Genomic DNA, 20,155 nt, shown 5'->3' with positions numbered 1-20,155 from the left:
TGTCTTATTCAAAAATCTTCAAGAGTTTTTCCATAAAAAGTTCGGAGACATTACTTTTCAATGCACACTCGTAACTGTAAATGTGAAGTGTCAGAACATTAAAATAATTATTTGCTATCGTAATCCATTCTTTTCTTTAATTTATTAGGAGTATAAAACGTAAACGTTAACGTAATTGTAATGTGAAACTTTCAGTCCGATCTTGACAATGACACATCTACCAAAAACTTATAGTGAAGTGTTATAATATTGCGCGTTATTTCTAAGTAGTTGTTAATGCTCGTAACGAAAATGTTTGACGACTTTCAAGAACTGTGTTAAATATTCATGTGCACAAAAATTTATTACGATCTCTTTCCTACCAACATTAAAATAAAAGCCTGTGTTTAATTACTAATTACTTGTATTTCTATGCATTTAACGTATTCACAATTGCGAATATGGACAACCAGCAGCTGTAGAATAGAATGACGACAATGAAAATTTGTGCCAGGTCGGTATTCGTGGCCGGTCGCGTTGGCCGAGCGGTTCTAGGCGCTTCAGTCCGGAACCACGCGACTGCTACGGTCGCAGGTTCGAATCAGGCATGGATGTAGGTGATGTCCTTAGGTTAGTTAGGTTTAAGTAGTTCTAAGTTCTAGGGCACTGATGACCTCATATGTTAAGTCCCATAGTACTCAAATCCATTTGAAGCATTTTTTTTTTCAACATTCGAACCCGGATTTCCTGCTTATCGCAAGCGGCTGCATTTCGTTCGCCGTCGTTCGTTGTATTAGGTCGTAGCAGATGTCGCATTACATTCACTGAAGTTTGTTGTTGATCCTTTCACTGAGTTTGTCTTATTACAGAGACCAGCCAGGTTTCTGACCGAACACGCGCTGAGCTACCGTGCCGGCTACCATTTGGTTATCAGTGGACGATTCACGGGTAGCCTCAAACTTCCGTACGTCGTCAACCATGCATCTACAACTTGTACATCCATTTTGTATATTCCCGTTCGGGTGAGACAGTTAACTTGAAAATCACTTGCCCGGTGTCGGCGGATAAATACGGTATTGCAGCGCCTGTGTTATTCTGTACTACGACGCAAGCGTCTTTAGGACATGCATGCATGTGGCTGAGTGGTAAGGCGACCGCTCTCGGTATGCGGGAAATCCGGATTCGAGTCCTGGTCATGCACAAATTTTCACTGTCGTCATTCCATTCTACAGTTGATGGTTGCCCCTATTCGCAATTGCGTATACATTAAATGTATTTCATAACGGCTGTAGTCGCCACAGTGCCTGTTCCTATGGACATGCATGCGTGTGCAAAGGAACATTGTAACATTGCATCTTCATTCAGAATAACGTAGGCACTGCGATATCGTACTTGTGTTTGTAGTTATGGCATTTAAGCAAGCAAAACTATTGCAGTGCATGTTTAAATTACGACACTATCATCTGCGTATTCGCTTCAGTCGAAAAGTGATTATAAGCTCGTTGTAAGGCAGTGGGCATGTGGTACACTACGGGTGCGCTCCAGCCGCGCCGGAAGATGGTAGCCGCCGCTTAGGCGCTACTTTCTTTATAAAGGGTTTTAGCTGCGGCGATGTAACGGGGGTCCGTAACATCTCACCTTCAGTCGTTGATCACCGATAACTGGAGGATGGACATGTGACGGTAATTATGTGGAGGCAGCGAGCAACTGTCAAAATTGAAATACAGGGTGTCCGAAAAGTCTTTCCCTGATTACATAAATTGATAACTCAAGCTAGAAGTAAGATACAAATGTGAAACTTGTGTCGAATTGTTTACAACTATCAAAGTTTTTTGGTTTTGTTTTAGGTTTGCAGTACGTAAGTAGTGGATGAGGTGCAGTGCGCAAGAAGCCATGTTAACCAATCAGGAGAAGGCACAGTGTGTCCTGTGGTACCATGAGACACGATCACCAACCACAGTGCAGAGACACTTCCAGAAAACATTTGGAAGGAATCCACCTGATGTCAAGAGCATTAAAGCCTGGTTTGAGAGGTTCAAGAACACAGGATCGGTTGCTGACCTTCCGAGGTCTGGTCGACCAAGAACCTCAGCAGACAGGGTGGAAGCTGTAAGGCGAAGTCCGAAGAAATCGGTGCGCAGGGCCTCACGTGAATTACAGATGCCAAAAAGCTCTCTCCATGACATTTTACACAAACGTTTATTGTTTCGTGCATACGAAGTGCAAATCGTTCAGGCCTTGTTGCCCAATGACAGTACACGTCGATATGACTTTGTGGTCGAAATGCTATCACGTATTGAGGACGATGTTGGTTATCTCAGACGAATTGCCTTTTTCGATGAAGCGACCTTTTTTGTCAGTGGAGTAGTGAATCGCCATAATGTGCGCATTTGGGGTTCACAACCCCCTGGCGAGGTCATGGAGTGCACCAGAGGCATTCCAAATGTGAATGTTTGGTGCGCGCTATTGCAAGATCTAATTATCTGGCCATTCTTCTTCGCTGAGCCTACCATCACATCTGCAGTGTATCTGGACATGTTGCAACTGTATGCTGTTCCTCAGCTGCTTCAGTATCACCACGATGTCTTGTTTCAGCAAGACGGTGCACCGCCTCATTGGGGTTTGGACGTCCGTGCCTATCTCGATATGACCTTTCCTGGGTGGTGGATTGCTCATGATGGGCCAACGGTTTGGCCTCCACGCTCTCCTGACATAACCCCATTAGACTCCTTTTTATGGGGTTATGTCAAGGACGAGGTCTACCGAATACGTGTACCAGATCTTGAAACCCTGCGGCAACGGATAACCACAGTCGTTGAATCGATCCCTCCAGTGATGTTGGCTAATGTGTGGACGGAAATTGAATATCGCCTAGATGTGCTACGTGCTACCAAGGGTGCTCATGTGGAAGTTTACTGAAGTGTGAAAAAAACTTTGATAGTTTGTAAACAATTAGACACCAGTTTCATATTTGTATCTTACTTCTAGCCTGAGTTATCAATTTATGTAATCAGGGAAAGACTTTTCGGACACCCTGTATTATTTCAAGCGCTCGCGTGTGTGTGTGCGCGCGTATGTGTGTGAGTGAGTGTGCGCTATTTCTTCATTTTCCATCTCGCGCAGCACGCCGTTTGGACTTGATGGAAGTCGGCCCTGAAGCTTGGTCTGTTATTTTCGTCTACAGAAACCAGAATTGCTAAGGTATATGGGTTTGTTTGGCGAGCTCCTTTATGTGTAGACTGTATGAGCTGCTATTCGGAGTTATCTGCTGTGCTGTTATGTTCTTTATACTACGAGTATGTGGTTTTCGATCTGAGTTAACCTGGGTTTTATTGAAAGAGTTTATTGGTTGGGCTAACTGACACTAATAAAATTCGTTACGTTACTGTTATTTCTGTCATCTTCAGCTTGTTTCCTCATAACGAAAATTATTCGTTTTGCTTCTATATAACTGACTAATTTTGGTGATTGCCAAGGGACACTTTGAGGGCGTCACTGTTTATGTTGTACTTACACATTCTTTTATAGTGTTACTGATGACAGTGCTACTAAAGCAGAGTTACCAAATACGGATTTCCGAAATTCCTTTCCCAAAGAAGACATATAGATATTCCAGAACTCAAATCAAGAAAAACTGCCAACATGAGCAACTTAAAGATATCCTCGGTGTGGCGAGGTAGCTTCAATCGCTTAGTAAAGGCATGGCCCCTGCTTCGTTTCAGAGTACCCTGATATTGCTGATACAATGGGTCCGTACTTAGCAACCATATACAACCGTTTGCTCTTCAAAAGATCCGTACCTAATCACTGGAAAGTTCCACATGTCACACCAGTACGTAAGAAAGGAATCTGTGTTGGATGTTTGTCAATAAATCGCTTTATTTGAGGTAATTCATAATGTTAGAACGGAGAATATGTTCGAAAATCAGACTCGAAATCGACATTCATTGGATGGGTCTGTAATTCAAGGTATTAATCCTACTATTTTATACTTTGAATTAGAGATCAATACAATGATGTCGATTTCGAGTCTGATTTTCGAACATATACTGCGTTCTAACATTATGAATTACCTCAAATAAAGCGATTTATTGACAAACATCCAACACAGAGTCAGAAAATCTCGTTCTTATGAAACACATCTGCCTCTTTATTCTTACCAAGTAATAAGTATTATCGACAGGGGATGTTAAATTAATTCCACAGCTTTAGATTTCCGTTCCTCCAAAGCGACTTCTAATGAAATTGCGTGCCTTCAAAGTATCGTCTGACTTGTGCGAAGGGATTCGTGATTTTATATCAGAAATATCGCAGCTTGTAATAAGTGACGGAAAGTCGTAGAGTTAAACAGTAGTATCTTGCGTTTCCCAGGGTACCAGCCCTCATAGATTGTTTGTAGGTGATGCTGTCATTTACTGTCTCGTAAATTAATCAGATCAAAACGAATTGCAAAATGATTGAGACAAGATATCCCTATGGCGCGAAAAGCGGTAATTGAATCTAAATAAAGAAAAGTATGAAATCATCCACATGAGTACTAAAAGGAATCCACTGAATTTAAGGCTGTCAATTCAACTAAATACTTAGGGATTACAATTACGTATAACTTAAACTGGATCGATCTCGTAGATAATGTTGTGGCGATAGTGAACCAAAGACTACGATTTTTCTCCTTTTTTTTGGCGGAAAATTTAGGAAATGCAACGGGTCTACTAAAGGACTGACTATATTACGCTTGTACGTTCTCTTCTGGAGTTCTGCTGCACACTGTGGGATCCACATCAGATAGGACTGACGGACGACAGTAGAAGACTTCAAAGAAGGGCAGTTCGTTTCGTACTATCGCGAAATAGCGGAGTGAGTGCAACGGATATGATACGCGAATTGGCATTAAAACGAATGTGCTTTCGTTGCGTCAGGATCTTGTGATATTCCTGGCTGTGGCCAGGAGTATTTCATTTTACTAGAAGCTCACTTTGATGCAGCTTGGTACACGCGAAGTAGCATATAGTCCGAAAGTGGAGTGAGGTACAAGCAACAGATGGTACAGTATGTACCTTTCCTGTGGGAGAGTCCGCCAATTGTACTAAACTTGCTCCTGATTGGTTGACACCTTCGGGTGCTAGGCGCCAAAACTTGAATTGTTTATGTACTCATTATTGTATTTAAGCCAGTTTTCAGTATGACAACTCTCATGGTTTCACTACGATTCTACCGTTTTTGTTTATTAAATTTCACTAGTTTTCGGAACATAAGAGTAACGTCATTGCAGCCGAAGTGCTTTGGACACCTTCGGGTCGTTTTGGCGCGCCTGGGTGAAGAAGTACTTCAAGTGCACTAGTCAGACTGTTTTGAGCGTTCTGAAAGGCCGGTCACCCAACTCTGTTTCGGTCGTTCGGAGGTCCGGACGTGAAAGACTTGTTTCGGGCGTTCTTCAGAGCCGGATATGTATCTCTGTTTCGGGGCAGACATGTCGTACTCTATATTGGAAGTTGTAAGAAAAATTACAATATAATTTAGAAAGCTATGCCGAGTGTTGCAAAAGACAGTGTAAAGAGGGTGATTATTTAAAATATAGGAAACAGGATACAGTAATGAGAAGTGTCGCCCATCATCATTGTCAATACTACAGATCTTGCCCTCTGTAGATACTGAGACTAACCTGGGCAAGCTGCATCCTATAAAAAATGGTTCAAATGGCTCTGAGCACTATGGGACTCAACTGCTGAGGTCATTAGTCCCCTAGAACTTAGAACTAGTTAAACCTAACTAACCTAAGGACATCACAAACATCCATGCCCGAGGCAGGATTCGAACCTGCGACCGTAGCGGTCTGGCGGTTCCAGACTGCAGCGCCTTTAACCGCATGGCCACTTCGGCCGGCTCCTATAAAAAGCACAATCACAGGTTTCCAGATGATGGCAAAGCAGCCTCCACCGAAGAAACTCCAACTACCGACGAGCTGTCTTCTGCGCTGGAGACACAACTTTAGAAGACAGCAGGTTGGTGGAAAGAACGGTTAGGAACTCTTATTCGATCTCTCCACCTTCCAGATCTGACTTCCAAAGGACACGCATAATTTGTAATCTTCTCATGAAATTTCGAGCACCAACTATCACATTCCGGATGCGAAATTATTTTTTTCGCCCTCACGTACATGACCATCGTAATAAAATCAGACAAATCAGAGTTCGCTCGGGAAGATTTAAGTGTTCGTTTTTCCCGTGTGTTGTTCGAGAGTGGAACGGCAGAGAAATAGCTTGAAGGTGGTTGCGTCAAACCTCTGCCAGGCACTTAATTATCAATGATGACTCACTGAAACCCTCAGCTGCCGACAGGAGTTGTTGATATACCTCGATGTGGACAGCTGAAAATGTGTGCCCTGACCGGGACTCGAACCCGGGATCTCCTGCTTACATGGCAGACGCTCTATCCATCTGAGCCACCGAGAACACAGATGAATAGCGCGACTGCAGGGCCTTATCCCTTGCACGCTTCCCGTGAGACTCACATTCCCAGCTGTCCACAATTCTACATATGTAATGTACCTTATAGACATTTGCCCATTCACTCATTGCTCGCGCACGCTTTGGCGATTCCCGTAAGAGTTTGGGCAACCTGTGCGTATTTGCAGAGACGAAGGTCAATGGCTGGGTATCCTTTTAACTATATATATGAAGACAGTAACTGTTCTCGATAGAACAGAATACTGTTGATGACCGTGCAGCTTTTCCCTGGAACAGTTACTGTCTTCATATATATAGTTAAAAGGCTACCCAGCCGTTGACCTTCGTCTGTGCGAACGCGTACAGGTTGCCCAAACTCTTACAGGAATCGCCAAAGCGTGCGCGAGTAATGAGTGAATGGGCAAATGTCTGTAACGTACATTACATATGTAGAATTGTGGACAGTTGGGAATGGTAGTGCGGCTCTCGCTGCCGAGCGAAGCAGACGTGCGGTGTGTCCTCTCCGCCGTCAGAGAGGGGCCGCGCGCCTTGTTTACTTTCTTCGGCCGGCACTAACGTAACGCCGTAGCGCTACAAGACCATGGCAAACCAATACAGAAGATCAACCTTGAAATTCACATTTCGGAACGACTTACCCGACCAAAGGCGCTCGAAGTCGAACGCTTTTTAAAAGAGGAAGCCAAGATCCCGGCTGCCGACATTGTCGGCATTCACTTTTCGATCGTCAGTAGCACGGTCTATGTAAAGCTCACAAACGAAACTACATGCGACAAGGTGCTTCGTGTGATGAAACAAGAACTCCGCTTCTGCCAACGTCGAGGTCGGCCATGCCGCAATGGGACTGCGGACTATACGCATATTCGAACTTCCATTTGAACTCCCGGCGGCAGAAGTTGTAGCGGCGCTCCGTCCCTACGGCACGGTACACGAACACGTGGCTGAAAAATGGTCCCAGCTTAAGACGTATCCAGTACTCAGTGGAGTACGCCAAGTGCGCATTGATCTCCAACGACACGTGCCATCCTATCTACAGATAGGAGGATGCCGGGCCATAGTTATTTATGACGGCCAGCCGAAGACGTGTTCCGGACTCGGCAAGGAAGGTCACCTTCGTTCCGAGTGCCTCCAGCGTCGGATCACACAACTCCCACCGAAGGACGTTGCACCACCAGCGGCGAAGCCTATTCTACCCGTGACTTACGCGGCGGTGCTCACGACGTTCTCCACACAACAAACTGCTCACAATGCCCTCGAACGCACACCGAAATACCGTACGCTCTTCGCAAATTATTTACGCAGCGTTTTCGTTAACCCCCCACTCAGCTGGGGAGTGCGAAGCTGCGGTTAATGTTCTGTGCCGCTTCACACTAACGGCTGAACGTTCTGCCTTGTCAGCCATGAGCGACGGAAGAGAGAGGCTGCTGCAAGGATGCTGTTTTCCTTGAGGCACTAGCGAAGCAGAATGCCTCCGTCGCAGATGCCCTTCAAAGGCGCTGTTGGAGATATCAGATAACGATGGCGAAGCACCAAGTGGAACCAGTTACAATTATTGAAGAACCTTCTAGTTGAAATTGTATCAGTGATTTACATTTTTATTTTTTTGATTACTCTTCTATGCCACCTTTGTTGTTGTAACACTTACTTGTAACAATGAGTTCCTAGAATTCTCATTTGTACACGTTTCCTAACTGCCATGTAAGCTGGAGATCCCGGGTTCGAGTCCCGATCGGGGCACACATTTTCAGCTGTTCACATCGAGGTATATCAACAACACCTGTCGGCAGCTGAGGGTTTCAGTTAGTCATCATTCATTCCAGGGAAAAGCTGCACGGTCATCAACAGTATTCTGTTCTGTCGAGAACAGTTACTGTCTTCATATATGAAGTTAAAAGGCTGCGCAGCCATTGACCTTCGTCTCTGCAAATGCACACAGGTTGCCCAAACTCTTACGGGAATCGCCAAAGCGTGCGCGAGTAATGAGTGAATGGGCAAATGTCTATAAGGTACATTACATATGTAGAATTGTGGACAGTTGGGAATGTGAGTCTCACGGGAAGCGTGCAAGGGATAAGTCCCTGCAGTCGCGCTATTCATCCGTGTCCTCGGTGGCTCAGATGGATTGAGCGTCTGCCATGTAAGCAGGACATCCCGGATTCGAGTCCCGGTCGGGGCACACATTTTCAGCTGTCCACATCGAGGTATATCAACAACACCTGTCGGCAGCTTAGGGTTTCAGTTAGTCATCATTTATTCCAGGGAAAAGCTGCACGGTCATCAACAGTATTCTGTTCTGACGAGAACAGTTACTGTCTTCATATATATAGTTAAAAGGCTACCCAGCCATTGACCTTCGTCTGCGCAAATGCGCACAGGTTGCTCAAACTCTTACGGGAATCGCCAAAGCGTGCGCGAGTAATGAGTGAATGGGCAAATGTCTATAAGGTACATTACATATGTAGAATTGTGGACAGTTGGGAATGTGAGTCTCATGGGAAGCATGCAAGGGATAAGTCCCTGCAGTCGCGCTATTCATATGTGTTCTCGGTGGCTCAGATGGAAGTCTCGCCGCGTCAGCCGTGCTGTGCGGACGTGTGCTGAGTTTCGTGCGCCGCGGTCTGCTGTGCTTCGGCATGGTAAGTCGCAGTGCTTCTAGCATCGTTGCAGAAAGTCTACGCATATTGAAATTTGAAATATGAATTCGTGATGGCCCACTTGAACAGACAAGATACTTTGAAATTCTCGTTTGATCGTAATTACGCCCGACCTAAACTACACGAAATCGAGGATTGGTTGGAATACGAAGTGAAAGTTGATTCAGAGGATGTCATTGGAATGCATCTTTCGATAGTGAGCAGCGTTGTATTTGTGAAATTGTGGAATGCTAACTTATGTGACAAAATAGTTGAGTCTTGCGGAGGAATTATGAAGTTTAAACATTGCGATGGAAACGTAGGCGAAGTCACCGTACCACATGCAGGGTTCGGAATACGAACTATCAGGATATTCGAACTACCATTCGAAGTACCGGCGGAACAAATAAACGCAGTGATAGCGCCGTACGGTAAAGTTCTCAGCAGTGTTGCCGAACGCAAATTCCAAGTTCTCAACGGAGTGAGACAATTAAAGGTCGATTTGCACAAGCATGTACCATCATACATCAGCGTATGTGGATACCGAGGTATCGTTATATACGACGGCCAGCCGAGGACGTGCGCGCAGATCTCCGGCGGTACACCGAAAGGTTGCCACCCTTCGATAGTGCGATTCCAGCGCTCATCGAAGTGCTAGGTGTTACAGGTGCCAGCCAGCCAGCCAGCCAGCAGAGCCGCAGCGGAGCAGCAGCAGCAGCAGCAGCGGTCCCGGTCCCGGCCTGCAGCAGCGGTCCCACCGGCAGCAGCCAACCAGCCAGCCAGCCAGCCAGCCAGCCAGCCAGCCAGTCTTCCTGTGGCAGCAGCAGCAGCAGCAGCCCCGGCCCCGTCCGCGGCAGCAGCAGCTGCGGCGTTCCTGCCGCCCGCCGTCGCCGTCGCCGTCCGACCCTGGTCTTCGTCCGTCTTCGTCCATCTTCGTCCGTCTGCGTCTTCGCCTGTTCCCACTTTGTGTCCTTTCCTTTTCGTGCTGTGCGTTTTTTCTCCCTGTCGCCATGTCCGCCCCCACCACCACCGTCAATACTACCACCACCGCCATCGTCTATACATCCCCTTCCACCGCCTCCACCACTATAACTTGGTGTGCCCAGTCCCACTCCCCTCCTTCCATCCCACCTCTCTCCACTCTCCCTTCGCCCTCGCTCTTTGTCGCCCCCTCTCCCGCTTCTTCCTCTCGCTCCTCTCGTTCTGATCCTTTCCCCCCACTCCCCCAGCCTGTCACTGCAGCTCCGGCTAGGGTGGTGGCCCGTCGGGCCACTGTCCACGCCCAGCTCTCCCCGTCGCCGTCGCCTTCGCCATCACCGCCACTGCCACCACCGTCATCATCGTCGCCGTCGCCATCGCCGTCGCCTTCGTCTTCGCCTTCACCATCACCGTCACCATCTCCGGCGCCAACTGCTGCGTCCACACTGGGACCTGTCCCTTCCCACCACAACCCCATTGCTCCCGTCCCTCATATCACCACCCGCCCTTCTGCCGCCGTCAAACGCCCTAGTGGCACCCCCACCTCCTCTGCTCCCAAAAAGGCCCCGCCCCGACCTCCATCCCCCCCCCAGGGTGCCATGGATGTCTCCCCACCTGGCCCTGCTCCCTCCTCGTCCTCCTCCTCCTCCTCCTCCTCCTCCCCCCCCCCCCTGTTTATACAAATATCTCCTGTCCCATCCTGATCCTTCCTTTCTCGAGGCCCGGAATCTCTCCCTCCTCCTCCGCCAACATTTCCCTGGTGCCCCCATCTCTCTCCTTACTCCCAGACGGGATTCTGTTCTCATCTCCTCCCCCAGCCCAACCCTCCATACTGACATCCTCTCCCGCCTCCCCATCACCCGTTTTGGTCCCAACGCCTCCCTTACCCCTGCTCCTTCTCCATCTCCTACCCGCCAACCCCAACCCCCACGTCGCCCGCTGACCCTCACCACCGTGATCACTCGGCTCAGTCCGTCGATCACGGAGGAGGAGGTGTTGGCGGAGCTCAAGGCCCATCCCACGCTGGAGGTGCGGGCGGTCCGCCGCATTTTCAACTCGGCCGGCCCCACCCGCCTTATGGGGGTTTTCTCTGAGGACGCCCCCTCCATTGACCGTCTCCTGAAGGAGTGTGCCCTCCTCTTCAACCAGCGGTACAAGGTCGACCCCTCCCGTTCCCCTCCTCAATCCCTGCGCTGCCAGAGGTGTCTGCGCTATAATGCACACCCAACAGCTGAGTGCCGCGAGGCCTCCACCTGCCCGCATTGTTGGCAAGCGCACTTCCTCTGGCAGTGCCCTAACCTCCAATCCCCTCCCTCCTGTAATACCTGCAATCTCCCCCATCCCACCTACTCCCAAAAGTGTAAAGCCCAACCCCCTCCAACCACTCCTGAACTCACCGTACCTGTCCGTCCTCTGGAAGCCCCCACCCCTCCTGGCAATTCCCTTCATCCCTCCCCCCCCACCGCTGAGGACATCATCAGGTTCCTCACAATTGTCCTCCAGAATGTTCATCCCTTTCAGCGCCCCTACACCCTCCAACAGATCTCCCTCGCCGCCCATTCCATTTTCCACCTTAAAATGTACGCCACCTATTCCAACAACCAGGCCCATTTCACCTTCTCCCATCTTGACACCCTCGTCTAAATCCCTGTCATGGCGCGACAGCACCGTATCCTTTTCAACAATATCCGCTCCCTTCCCGCCAACAAGAACCTCTTCCTGCACACCCTTGCTACCCACCGTGTGGATGCCTTCCTCCTCAATGAAACCTTCCTCCAACCCCACCACTCCATCTACACCTCCCCCTATCTCCTCCACCGCTCCGATAATCCCCTCCCAGTTGTGCGTGGCGGAGTTGCCATTGGTCACCACCGCCAGATCTCCGTTCGGCTCCAACCTCTCCTTCCCGACCCCACCGAACACCTGATCCTTAGTCTCTTCTTCCCCGGCCTTACCATTACCTGTGCCACCATCTATGTCCGCCCCAACGCCCCTCTTCCTTTCGACTTCCTCTCCCACATCGACCGTACCTTCTCCTCCTACGTGATCGCCGCCGACCTCAACATCCATAGTCGCTCCGCTGCCCAGTTACGGCGGTGGCATCAGTTCCTCACCTCCCTTCAAGGCGACCTCATCCCCATCCCCCAGCACACCCATCCCGAATCCAGCTCCACTCCCGATGTTATTCTCTCCTCCCCCAACCTCCTTGGTCGCATTACGGTGGATGTCCTGGAACCTATTGGTAGCGACCATCTCCCTGACCTCCTCACCGTTTCAGACGGTCGTCGCCCCCGCCCCGACCCTCGTACTGACCCTCCCCCTAAGTACATCCATGACTATTCCCGTGCCAACTGGAATACCTACTGGGATACCCTCTCCACCCAGGTCGATAGCCACCCTCTCACCTATCGCCATCCCGATGATGTCACCCATGCCGCCTCCTTTCTCCAGCAGACCTTGTCTGAGGCCATGGAGGCCCACGTCCCTACTGTTGCCATCCACCCCCACCGTCCTACCTTACCCCCACAGGCCGTCCTCCTCCTCCTCCGTGAATCCCATCGTCTCTACCGTGCCTTCCTCCACACGTGTGACCCGGACACACTACGACGCCACCGGCATCTCCAGCGACACATTCGTAATTTGCTTGTGGCCAAGAAACGCTGGGACTGGCGACAGACATTCACCCGTTTAAATGCTACCCTCCCTATAAACTCGTCCAAGTTCTGGTCCGCCTTCCGTCGCCTTACCAGAACTAAGCCCTCCCCCTACTATCCTCATCTCCATGATGATTACCCCTTCCCTGACGCCCTTAGTAAGGCCAATCACTTTGCCTCCTACCTGTCCAATGTGTTTTCCATCCCCGATGATCCCCAGTTCGATTACTCCCTCTTCCCGGATATCCACGATCGAACTGACACCTCTGTCCCTCCCCTCGCTCCTGGTTTCCAGTACTTGGACAACATTGCACACACGGACCTCAATACACCTATCACTACACAGGATCTCATTGCTACACTCCGCACAAAACGCAACACCGCTCCTGGTCATGATCGTGTCACCTACCGTCACCTTCGTGAAGCTCCTGTCTCTTTTCTCTCCACCCTGGCCAGGCTCTACAATGTAGTCCTGTCCACCGGTTACTACCCCGACCTGTGGAAAACCTCCCGTCTCCTCATGTTCCTTAAACCCAGCAAACCGCCGTCCGCCGTCTCCTCCTACCATCCCATCAGCCTTACCTCGGTCTTCAGCAAGGTCCTGGAAACTATCCTTACCCGACACATCCACCAGCATCTCCGCCAGCACCGCCTCCTTCCCGTTACCCAGTGTGGCTTTCGGCCGTCCTTCTCTTCCGACGATCTTCTCCTTCACCTCACTCATCTCCTTTCCGATCACCTCAATTCCCGTCGCTCCGCAATCTTCCTCTCTCTTGACCTCGAACGTGCTTATGACCGCGTATGGCTTCCCGGTCTCCTCTTCAAGCTCCAAACCTTCGCTCTTCCCATTAACTACGTCCGTCTGATCGGTTCCTTTCTCTCCCGCCGTCCTTCCTATGTCACCATCCATAACACAGATTCCTACACCTTTTTTCCCTCCACCAGTGTGCCCCAAGGCTCCGTCCTCTCCCCCGTTCTGTACCTTCTGTACACGGCGGACATGCCGCCACCGTCACCCCCCGTCCACCTTCTCCAGTTTGCCGATGACACCGCCTTCCTTGCCCTTGCCCCCACCCTGCAACGCTCCCAACGCTTTCTCCAATCCCATCTTGACCGGTTCACAACTTGGTGGAACCAGTGGTTGCTCAAGGTCAATCCTTCCAAAACCCAGGCGATCATTGTAGGCAAAACCACCCCTTCCTTCCGCCTCCTTGATTTCTATCTCACCGTCTATGGCCGTCCCATCGCCCTCACTCCCACCCTTAAGTACCTTGGCATCACCCTCGACCGTCGCCTCTCCTGGACTCCCCATCTCCAGACAATCCAAGCCAAGGCACGTTCCCGACTCTGTCTCCTCAAGCTCCTTTCCGGCCGTACGTGGGGTCTGGACCCCTCCACCATCCTCCACACCTATAAATCCCTCATCCACCCTATCCTTTGTTACGCCCATCCAGCATGGATCTCCGCTCCACCTACCTTTTATAAATCCCTCCAAATCCTTGAACGCCATGCTCTCCGCCTCGCCTATCGCATCCGTCTCCCCTCCCCCACGCGGATCCTGTATGATCTCATCCCCTTCCTCCACCTCCTCCTTTTCCTTGAAAGGATACGGATCCTGTACACCTCCCGTAAACTTGATCCACCTCACCCGCTCGTATCCCCGATCCTCTCCCATCCCCGCCCGCTGCCGCGCCTGTATTCCCACGTCCCGCCCGGTCTCTATCTCTCCACCCTCCTTACCCTCTCCCAAGGTGGCTTCCGCCAGCTCCCTCTCCCTGATGATGTCCTCGTCCCCTCCATCTACCCCTCCTATCAACTTTGACCCTGCCCCACACCCCAGTTCCGGTGTCCTTTCCTCTCGGCACCCTCCCTCCCTTCTCTTCTCTTCCCTTCTTTTTCCTTTTCCCCGTCCCCTCCCTCCCCCCTCTACCCCCGGGCTTCTTCTCCCCCTTCCTCCCTCCCCCCTCTCTCCCCTGCCCGTGGCATCTCTGTTCTTCCCTCTCGCTCTCCCACTCCCCTTCCTCCTCCTCCTCTCTTGGCAGGTCCCCGGACTCGCACACGCATAGTGAACATTCGCGCGCCGGAGATCATCGCCTTCTGTGTCTCGTGTGTGTGACGTCGTTTAGTGTTTTTTGGTGTCCGCCGTCCCACTACTACGTTCACTTGTACCGTCGGATTCATCAGTGTTCTGTGCGCCGTGCCAACGTGTTTTCAGTGTTGTTATCGTCACGTGTGAACGACTCCGTGTTTTTTGTGTCTCTGTGACCTCTCTCTTTTGCCCGTCACTTTGTTCACTATCATTCTCCGTTTTTATACTATTGTAAACGCTATGGCTGAAGAGCGGCGTAGTGTGCCGCTGCCAGCCTACCTAATTTGTACAGGTTTTAAAATAACAATAAAGTAAAAAAAAAAGAGGACGTGCGCGGCGTGCAACTCTCCCGGCCACGTTCGCGCTGAGTGTTTACAGTGCCGAGTGGCGCAGCTGCCGGTTGGCGAGGCGCCGCGGCCGCCTGCTATGACTGCGCTGCCAGCGACTTACGCTACGGCTGCCCGCGGCCAAGTCCTGACCCCAAGCCCTGATGTGAACACGGAGAACCATCCACCCCGAGAAGAAGCCCAGACACTACTGACACAACAGAAGCTAGACCACCCGAACCTACGGAAATCGTGACAGCTGTAACGGTTTCAACACAACAGACACCGAAAGATATTGGGAGCCACAGCAAATTCTCCGAATCCTCCGCCGTTGAGAATGACATGCAAGAACCATCCCGGAATGAGCAACCTCATAGTGCACCGATTTCTCTATTGACACCATCATCCAGCAAGAGCACGGTCGACAATTTGGCTCGAAACACCACCCGCTTAGAAGATGTGAAGTATGCTGAGGAAGACAACATCAGACAGCAGTCAGTGAAACCTAAACGGCAAACACGAAAACAGAGCCCTGAAGAGATTCAAGAACTGGAAAAAAACTCTCCCGTACCAAAAAAATTCTTAAAGCAGATCGAAGCGGAAAGCAAGGCGTGGTAGACATCGGAAAACCTTACATCCCGAACCCGAATGAGGACGTACAGATGAACCTCGCCCCTCCAATTGAAGAACGAGTGGAAATTGTTGACCGCTGCGGACCTGATACGGGAACAGCATGGTCTGACGACACTGACTGCGCTTAGTTGGACTACCGAATGACGCAGGCGTATAAAATCGCTACGCTCAATGTAAACAGAATAGTTTCGGACGTAAAGTTACAATCTGTGAAGGACTACTTATATGCCGCCGACATTGACATAGCGATGTTACAAGAGGTAGTTACGACCAAAATAGCGGATGTGTACGGATATGAGGCGATCTTAAACATAGGCAATGAATGTGGAACGGGAATATTGTTCAAACACGGCATACCATGTACAGCAAAAGCAATACTTGACTCTGGACGAGGCATCACTGCACAAATATATGATCTGCTTCTTGTTAATATATATGCTCGCTCTGGATCCAGCGGAAAACGAGCAAGGGGCAACCTGTTCCGGGACGAAATTGTCCCATTAATAACGGATCCTCGACTGCACATAATTTTGGGTGGAGATTTTAACTGCGTATTGCGTCCAGAAGATCAAGTCCAGAACTTTAACTTTTGTGAGGAGCTCTTGTTGTTAACTAACGGACTAGACATGATAGATGCTTGGTGCCATCTTCGCCCGCACACCCAAGGATACACGTACGTATCCAGTACTTCGGCAAGCAGACTAGACAGGCTGTATGTAACCAAAGGTTTTATCCATAATGTAACTGACTGCGAAATTTGGCCTCTTAACTTCTCGGATCACTGCGCATTTCATATAACCGTGCAGCACACTAAACAAAAAACATTCCTGGGAAGGGGCGTATGACAGCTAAACGTGTCACTTTTGGAGGACGCAGTACTGAAACAGGAGATCCATGATACGTGGCAGCGTTGTCTTCGGAAGCAATCCAGATATCTAACACCCATCATGTGGTGGCTACAGTCTGCGAAACCACAGATAAAAAAATGCATCGCACGATATGGTCGCATGAAAGCGTACTGGCGAAAACGCACCTTGGAGTGTCACTTTCTTTGCCTCCGCGAACTATATGATGATCCCATGAGATTAGTAGCAAACAGCTCTAGAATAAAACGCACTAAAGCGAGAATAAGGGCGTTGGTACGACAATCACTGGAGGGGATAAAAATTCGATCACGTCCTCCGATTGAACTGACGCAGGAGAATACGTCCGTATATCACATGATACGGGAAGCCAAGAGAGATAAACAAAAGTTAATCCACACTCTCAGTGATGAACAGGGGAACGAATACGATCAACAAGTCACAGTGAAAAACTACGTGGTGCAACATTATACGGATTTTTACGCCGCGTCGGCGACTGATGCGACTGCAAGTGAGCCGCTTTTATCCAACATTCAATCCACAGTCCATCCGACTGACAACGCCGACCTTGTGGCCCACATAACAGAGCAAGAAGTATGTGCCATAATCAAATATTCGCCTACAAAGAAATCTGATGGTTTAGATGGCCTACCCATAGAATTTTATGCTTGTTTTTCGCACATCATAAGACCGGAATTCACCAAAATATGCAATGAATTATTGGGAGACGTGCAGATGCCATCTCAGTTTACCGAAGGACTGATTGTCCTGTTTCCCAAAAACCCACGAAGCACTACGCTGAAGGATTTTCGACCACTAACACTGCTCAATTCCGACTATAAAATCTTCACCCGACTCATCAATTGTAGACTGAAGACGGTACTGCCAAAAGTACTTGGCCCTTATCAAATGAGTGCTGTCCCAGGGAGATCAATGTCGAATGCATCATGTGAATATAGAGACATAATATATTTGTCGTGGCTATGTAAATGCAATGTTGGTCTCATGTTTTTGGACTTCGATAAGGCTTTTGACCGCATCAACCACCACTTTCTACTAACTGTAATGCAACGGATGGGATTCAGTGCTCATTTTATTCAGATCATACGCAAATGTTTAGTCGGAACTTCCTCTCGAATCAAAATTAATGGTCAGTTAAGTTCAACAGTCCCGATCAAGCAATCAGTGAGACACGGCTGCCCCCTTTCTATGACACTATACGCAATCGCCGCAGAACCGTTACTGTTAACCCTGCATCACAGGTTACAAGGTCTACAAGTGTTGGGTACAAAACCTGTGTGTCACGCTTATGCTGATGACATCAGTGTAGTAGTTAACACGCACTCAGAAATGGAAGTCGTTCAACAAATAATCCATGCTTACGTCACTTCTTCCGGAGCCAAACTCAATGAACACAAATCGAAAATTTTACCTGTCGGACCCCATAGGGAGACAATTCAAAGAACATGGCTACAAAGGACAGAGAAGACCAACCACTTAGGTATGATTCTAATGGCAAACCCAAGAGAGATGACGGTAGCCAACTAGGACCATAAACTAATATTCAGGGCTACTCTCCGTGAACACAAAACCAGAACGCTCAATCGGATTCAGAGAGCTCTCTTGATTAACAGTTATGCGCTAAGCAAAATATATCACATCGCAGCGGTGTTACCAGTACCCCAGGATACAGCGCAAACGCTTTTAGCTGCAGCGTATTGGTTCATATGGAGCGGAAACACCTTTAAAGTCACCATGCCAACCATAGTGTTAACCCGCGCCGCTGGTGGTTTGGGCGTCAAAGACATCAAGAAACAATGCATTGCCATGTATATGGACCGAAACCGCAAAATACTGCAGACACCCCACCCGACAATTACGAAAACGTTATTCAACAGGTTAGCCCCAACGAGCAAAAAGGCCCCAGTCGATGTTGGTCGCATCAGCGCTTAACTCGATCACGCCCGGATCTATATTCCAGATACTTCACAGCTGCTTAACACCAGAAGGACCTATTACCACCACACGAGACACCATTGGCAAAGCCCAATGGAAGCGAAATATCCAGCGGTCAACTGGAGTAACGTCTGGAAAAACATTAACAATCGCATCCTCCACTCCAAAGTAGTGTCCACATGGTATGACATTGTAAACGAGAAGGTCCCCACAGGTGAAAAGCTGCACAATATCAAAATGAAGCAGAGTCCATACTGCGATCATTGCCATACTGTAGATACTTTCGCACACATTCTCATTTGCCGAGACCAATACCACATATGGAACTGGACTAGGAACAAAACACGCAATAATTACTAGAACTACAGACCCTGCTATAACACTTAAAGATGTACTTCAACCAGAATGGCATTTCTTTCCTGCAACAAAGCACAATAGCTACACTTGGATCATCGGCCAGTTTGCATATTTTGCATTTACGAATCTGCATACGAGTATAGACGAGTACATGCAGTATATAATGGAAGAGCACCACAACCTTAAAACGAGTCGAAAATACGAAGTTTTGTTTCAAAATATCTTACTTCACACTTTGCCATAATGAAGCGGCAATTTTGGTTGATGCACAACACTACAGCGAGTCGATACTAATTTTGCTCATTGTAATTAAGTTGGCATTTATTTATTTTTGTAATATGGCAATCAAAGTGTCTCAGGAAAACTAAAAAAAAAGATGGATAGAGCGTCTGCCATGTAAGCAGGAGATCCCGGGTTCGAGTCCCTGTCGGGGCACACATTTTCAGCTGTCCACATCGAGGTATATCAACAACACCTGTCGGCGGCTGAGGGTTTCAGTTAGTCATCATTTATTCCAGGGAAAAGCTGCACGGTCATCAACAGTATTCTGTTCTGACGAGAACAGTTACTGTCTTCATATATGAAGTTAAAAGGCTACCCAGCCACTGACCTTCGTCTGCGCAAATGCGCACAGGTTGCCCAAACTCTTACGGGAATCGCCAAAGCGTGCGCGAGTAATGAGTGAATGGGCAAATGTCTATAAGGTACATTACATATGTAGAATTGTGGACAGTTGGGAATGTCTCACGGGAAGCGTGCAAGGAATAAGTCCCTGCAGTCGCGCTATTCATCTGTGTTCTCGGTGGCTCAGATGGATAGAGCGTCTGCCATGTAAGCAGGAGATCCCGGGTTCGAGTCCCGGTCGGGGCACACATTTTCAGCTGTCCACATCGAGGTATATCAACAACACCTGTCGGCAGCTGAGGGTTTCAGTTACTCATCATCTATTCCAGGGAAAAGCTGCACGGTCATCACTAGTATTCTGTTCTGACGTGAACAGTTACTGTCTTCATATATATACTTAATTATCAATTGCAGACTAATCATGTACATGTATAAAACTAGCCTGAACAATCTTAATTTAAAATCAGTCAATCAGTGTTCATTACCACCTGTTTTTTGGCTGAGATTAGCATTCTGCTTGATTATGCATGAGCGGTCAAATAACATTGATCTGGTCAACGTTTCACATTGTTTTGTAGTTGTTCCTTGTCTGTTTGGAT

The 20,155-nt window shown here is 48.8% G+C and overlaps 1 non-coding gene across 1 annotated transcript; it reads left to right on the top strand.

Annotated features, from left to right (window-relative positions):
- Window positions 1-19,727: 19,727 nt before the first annotated feature.
- Trnat-ugu lies at window positions 19,728-19,802 on the top strand. Its single transcript has one exon. It is a non-coding gene; the product is annotated as a tRNA-Thr (tRNA).
- Window positions 19,803-20,155: the final 353 nt, after the last annotated feature.

Source organism: Schistocerca piceifrons, chromosome 6 (genome assembly GCF_021461385.2).
Source record: "Schistocerca piceifrons isolate TAMUIC-IGC-003096 chromosome 6, iqSchPice1.1, whole genome shotgun sequence".
NCBI lineage: Eukaryota > Metazoa > Arthropoda > Insecta > Orthoptera > Acrididae > Schistocerca > Schistocerca piceifrons.
Note: the sequence above shows the minus strand (reverse complement) of the source record. Positions and strands in the feature narration are given on the sequence as shown.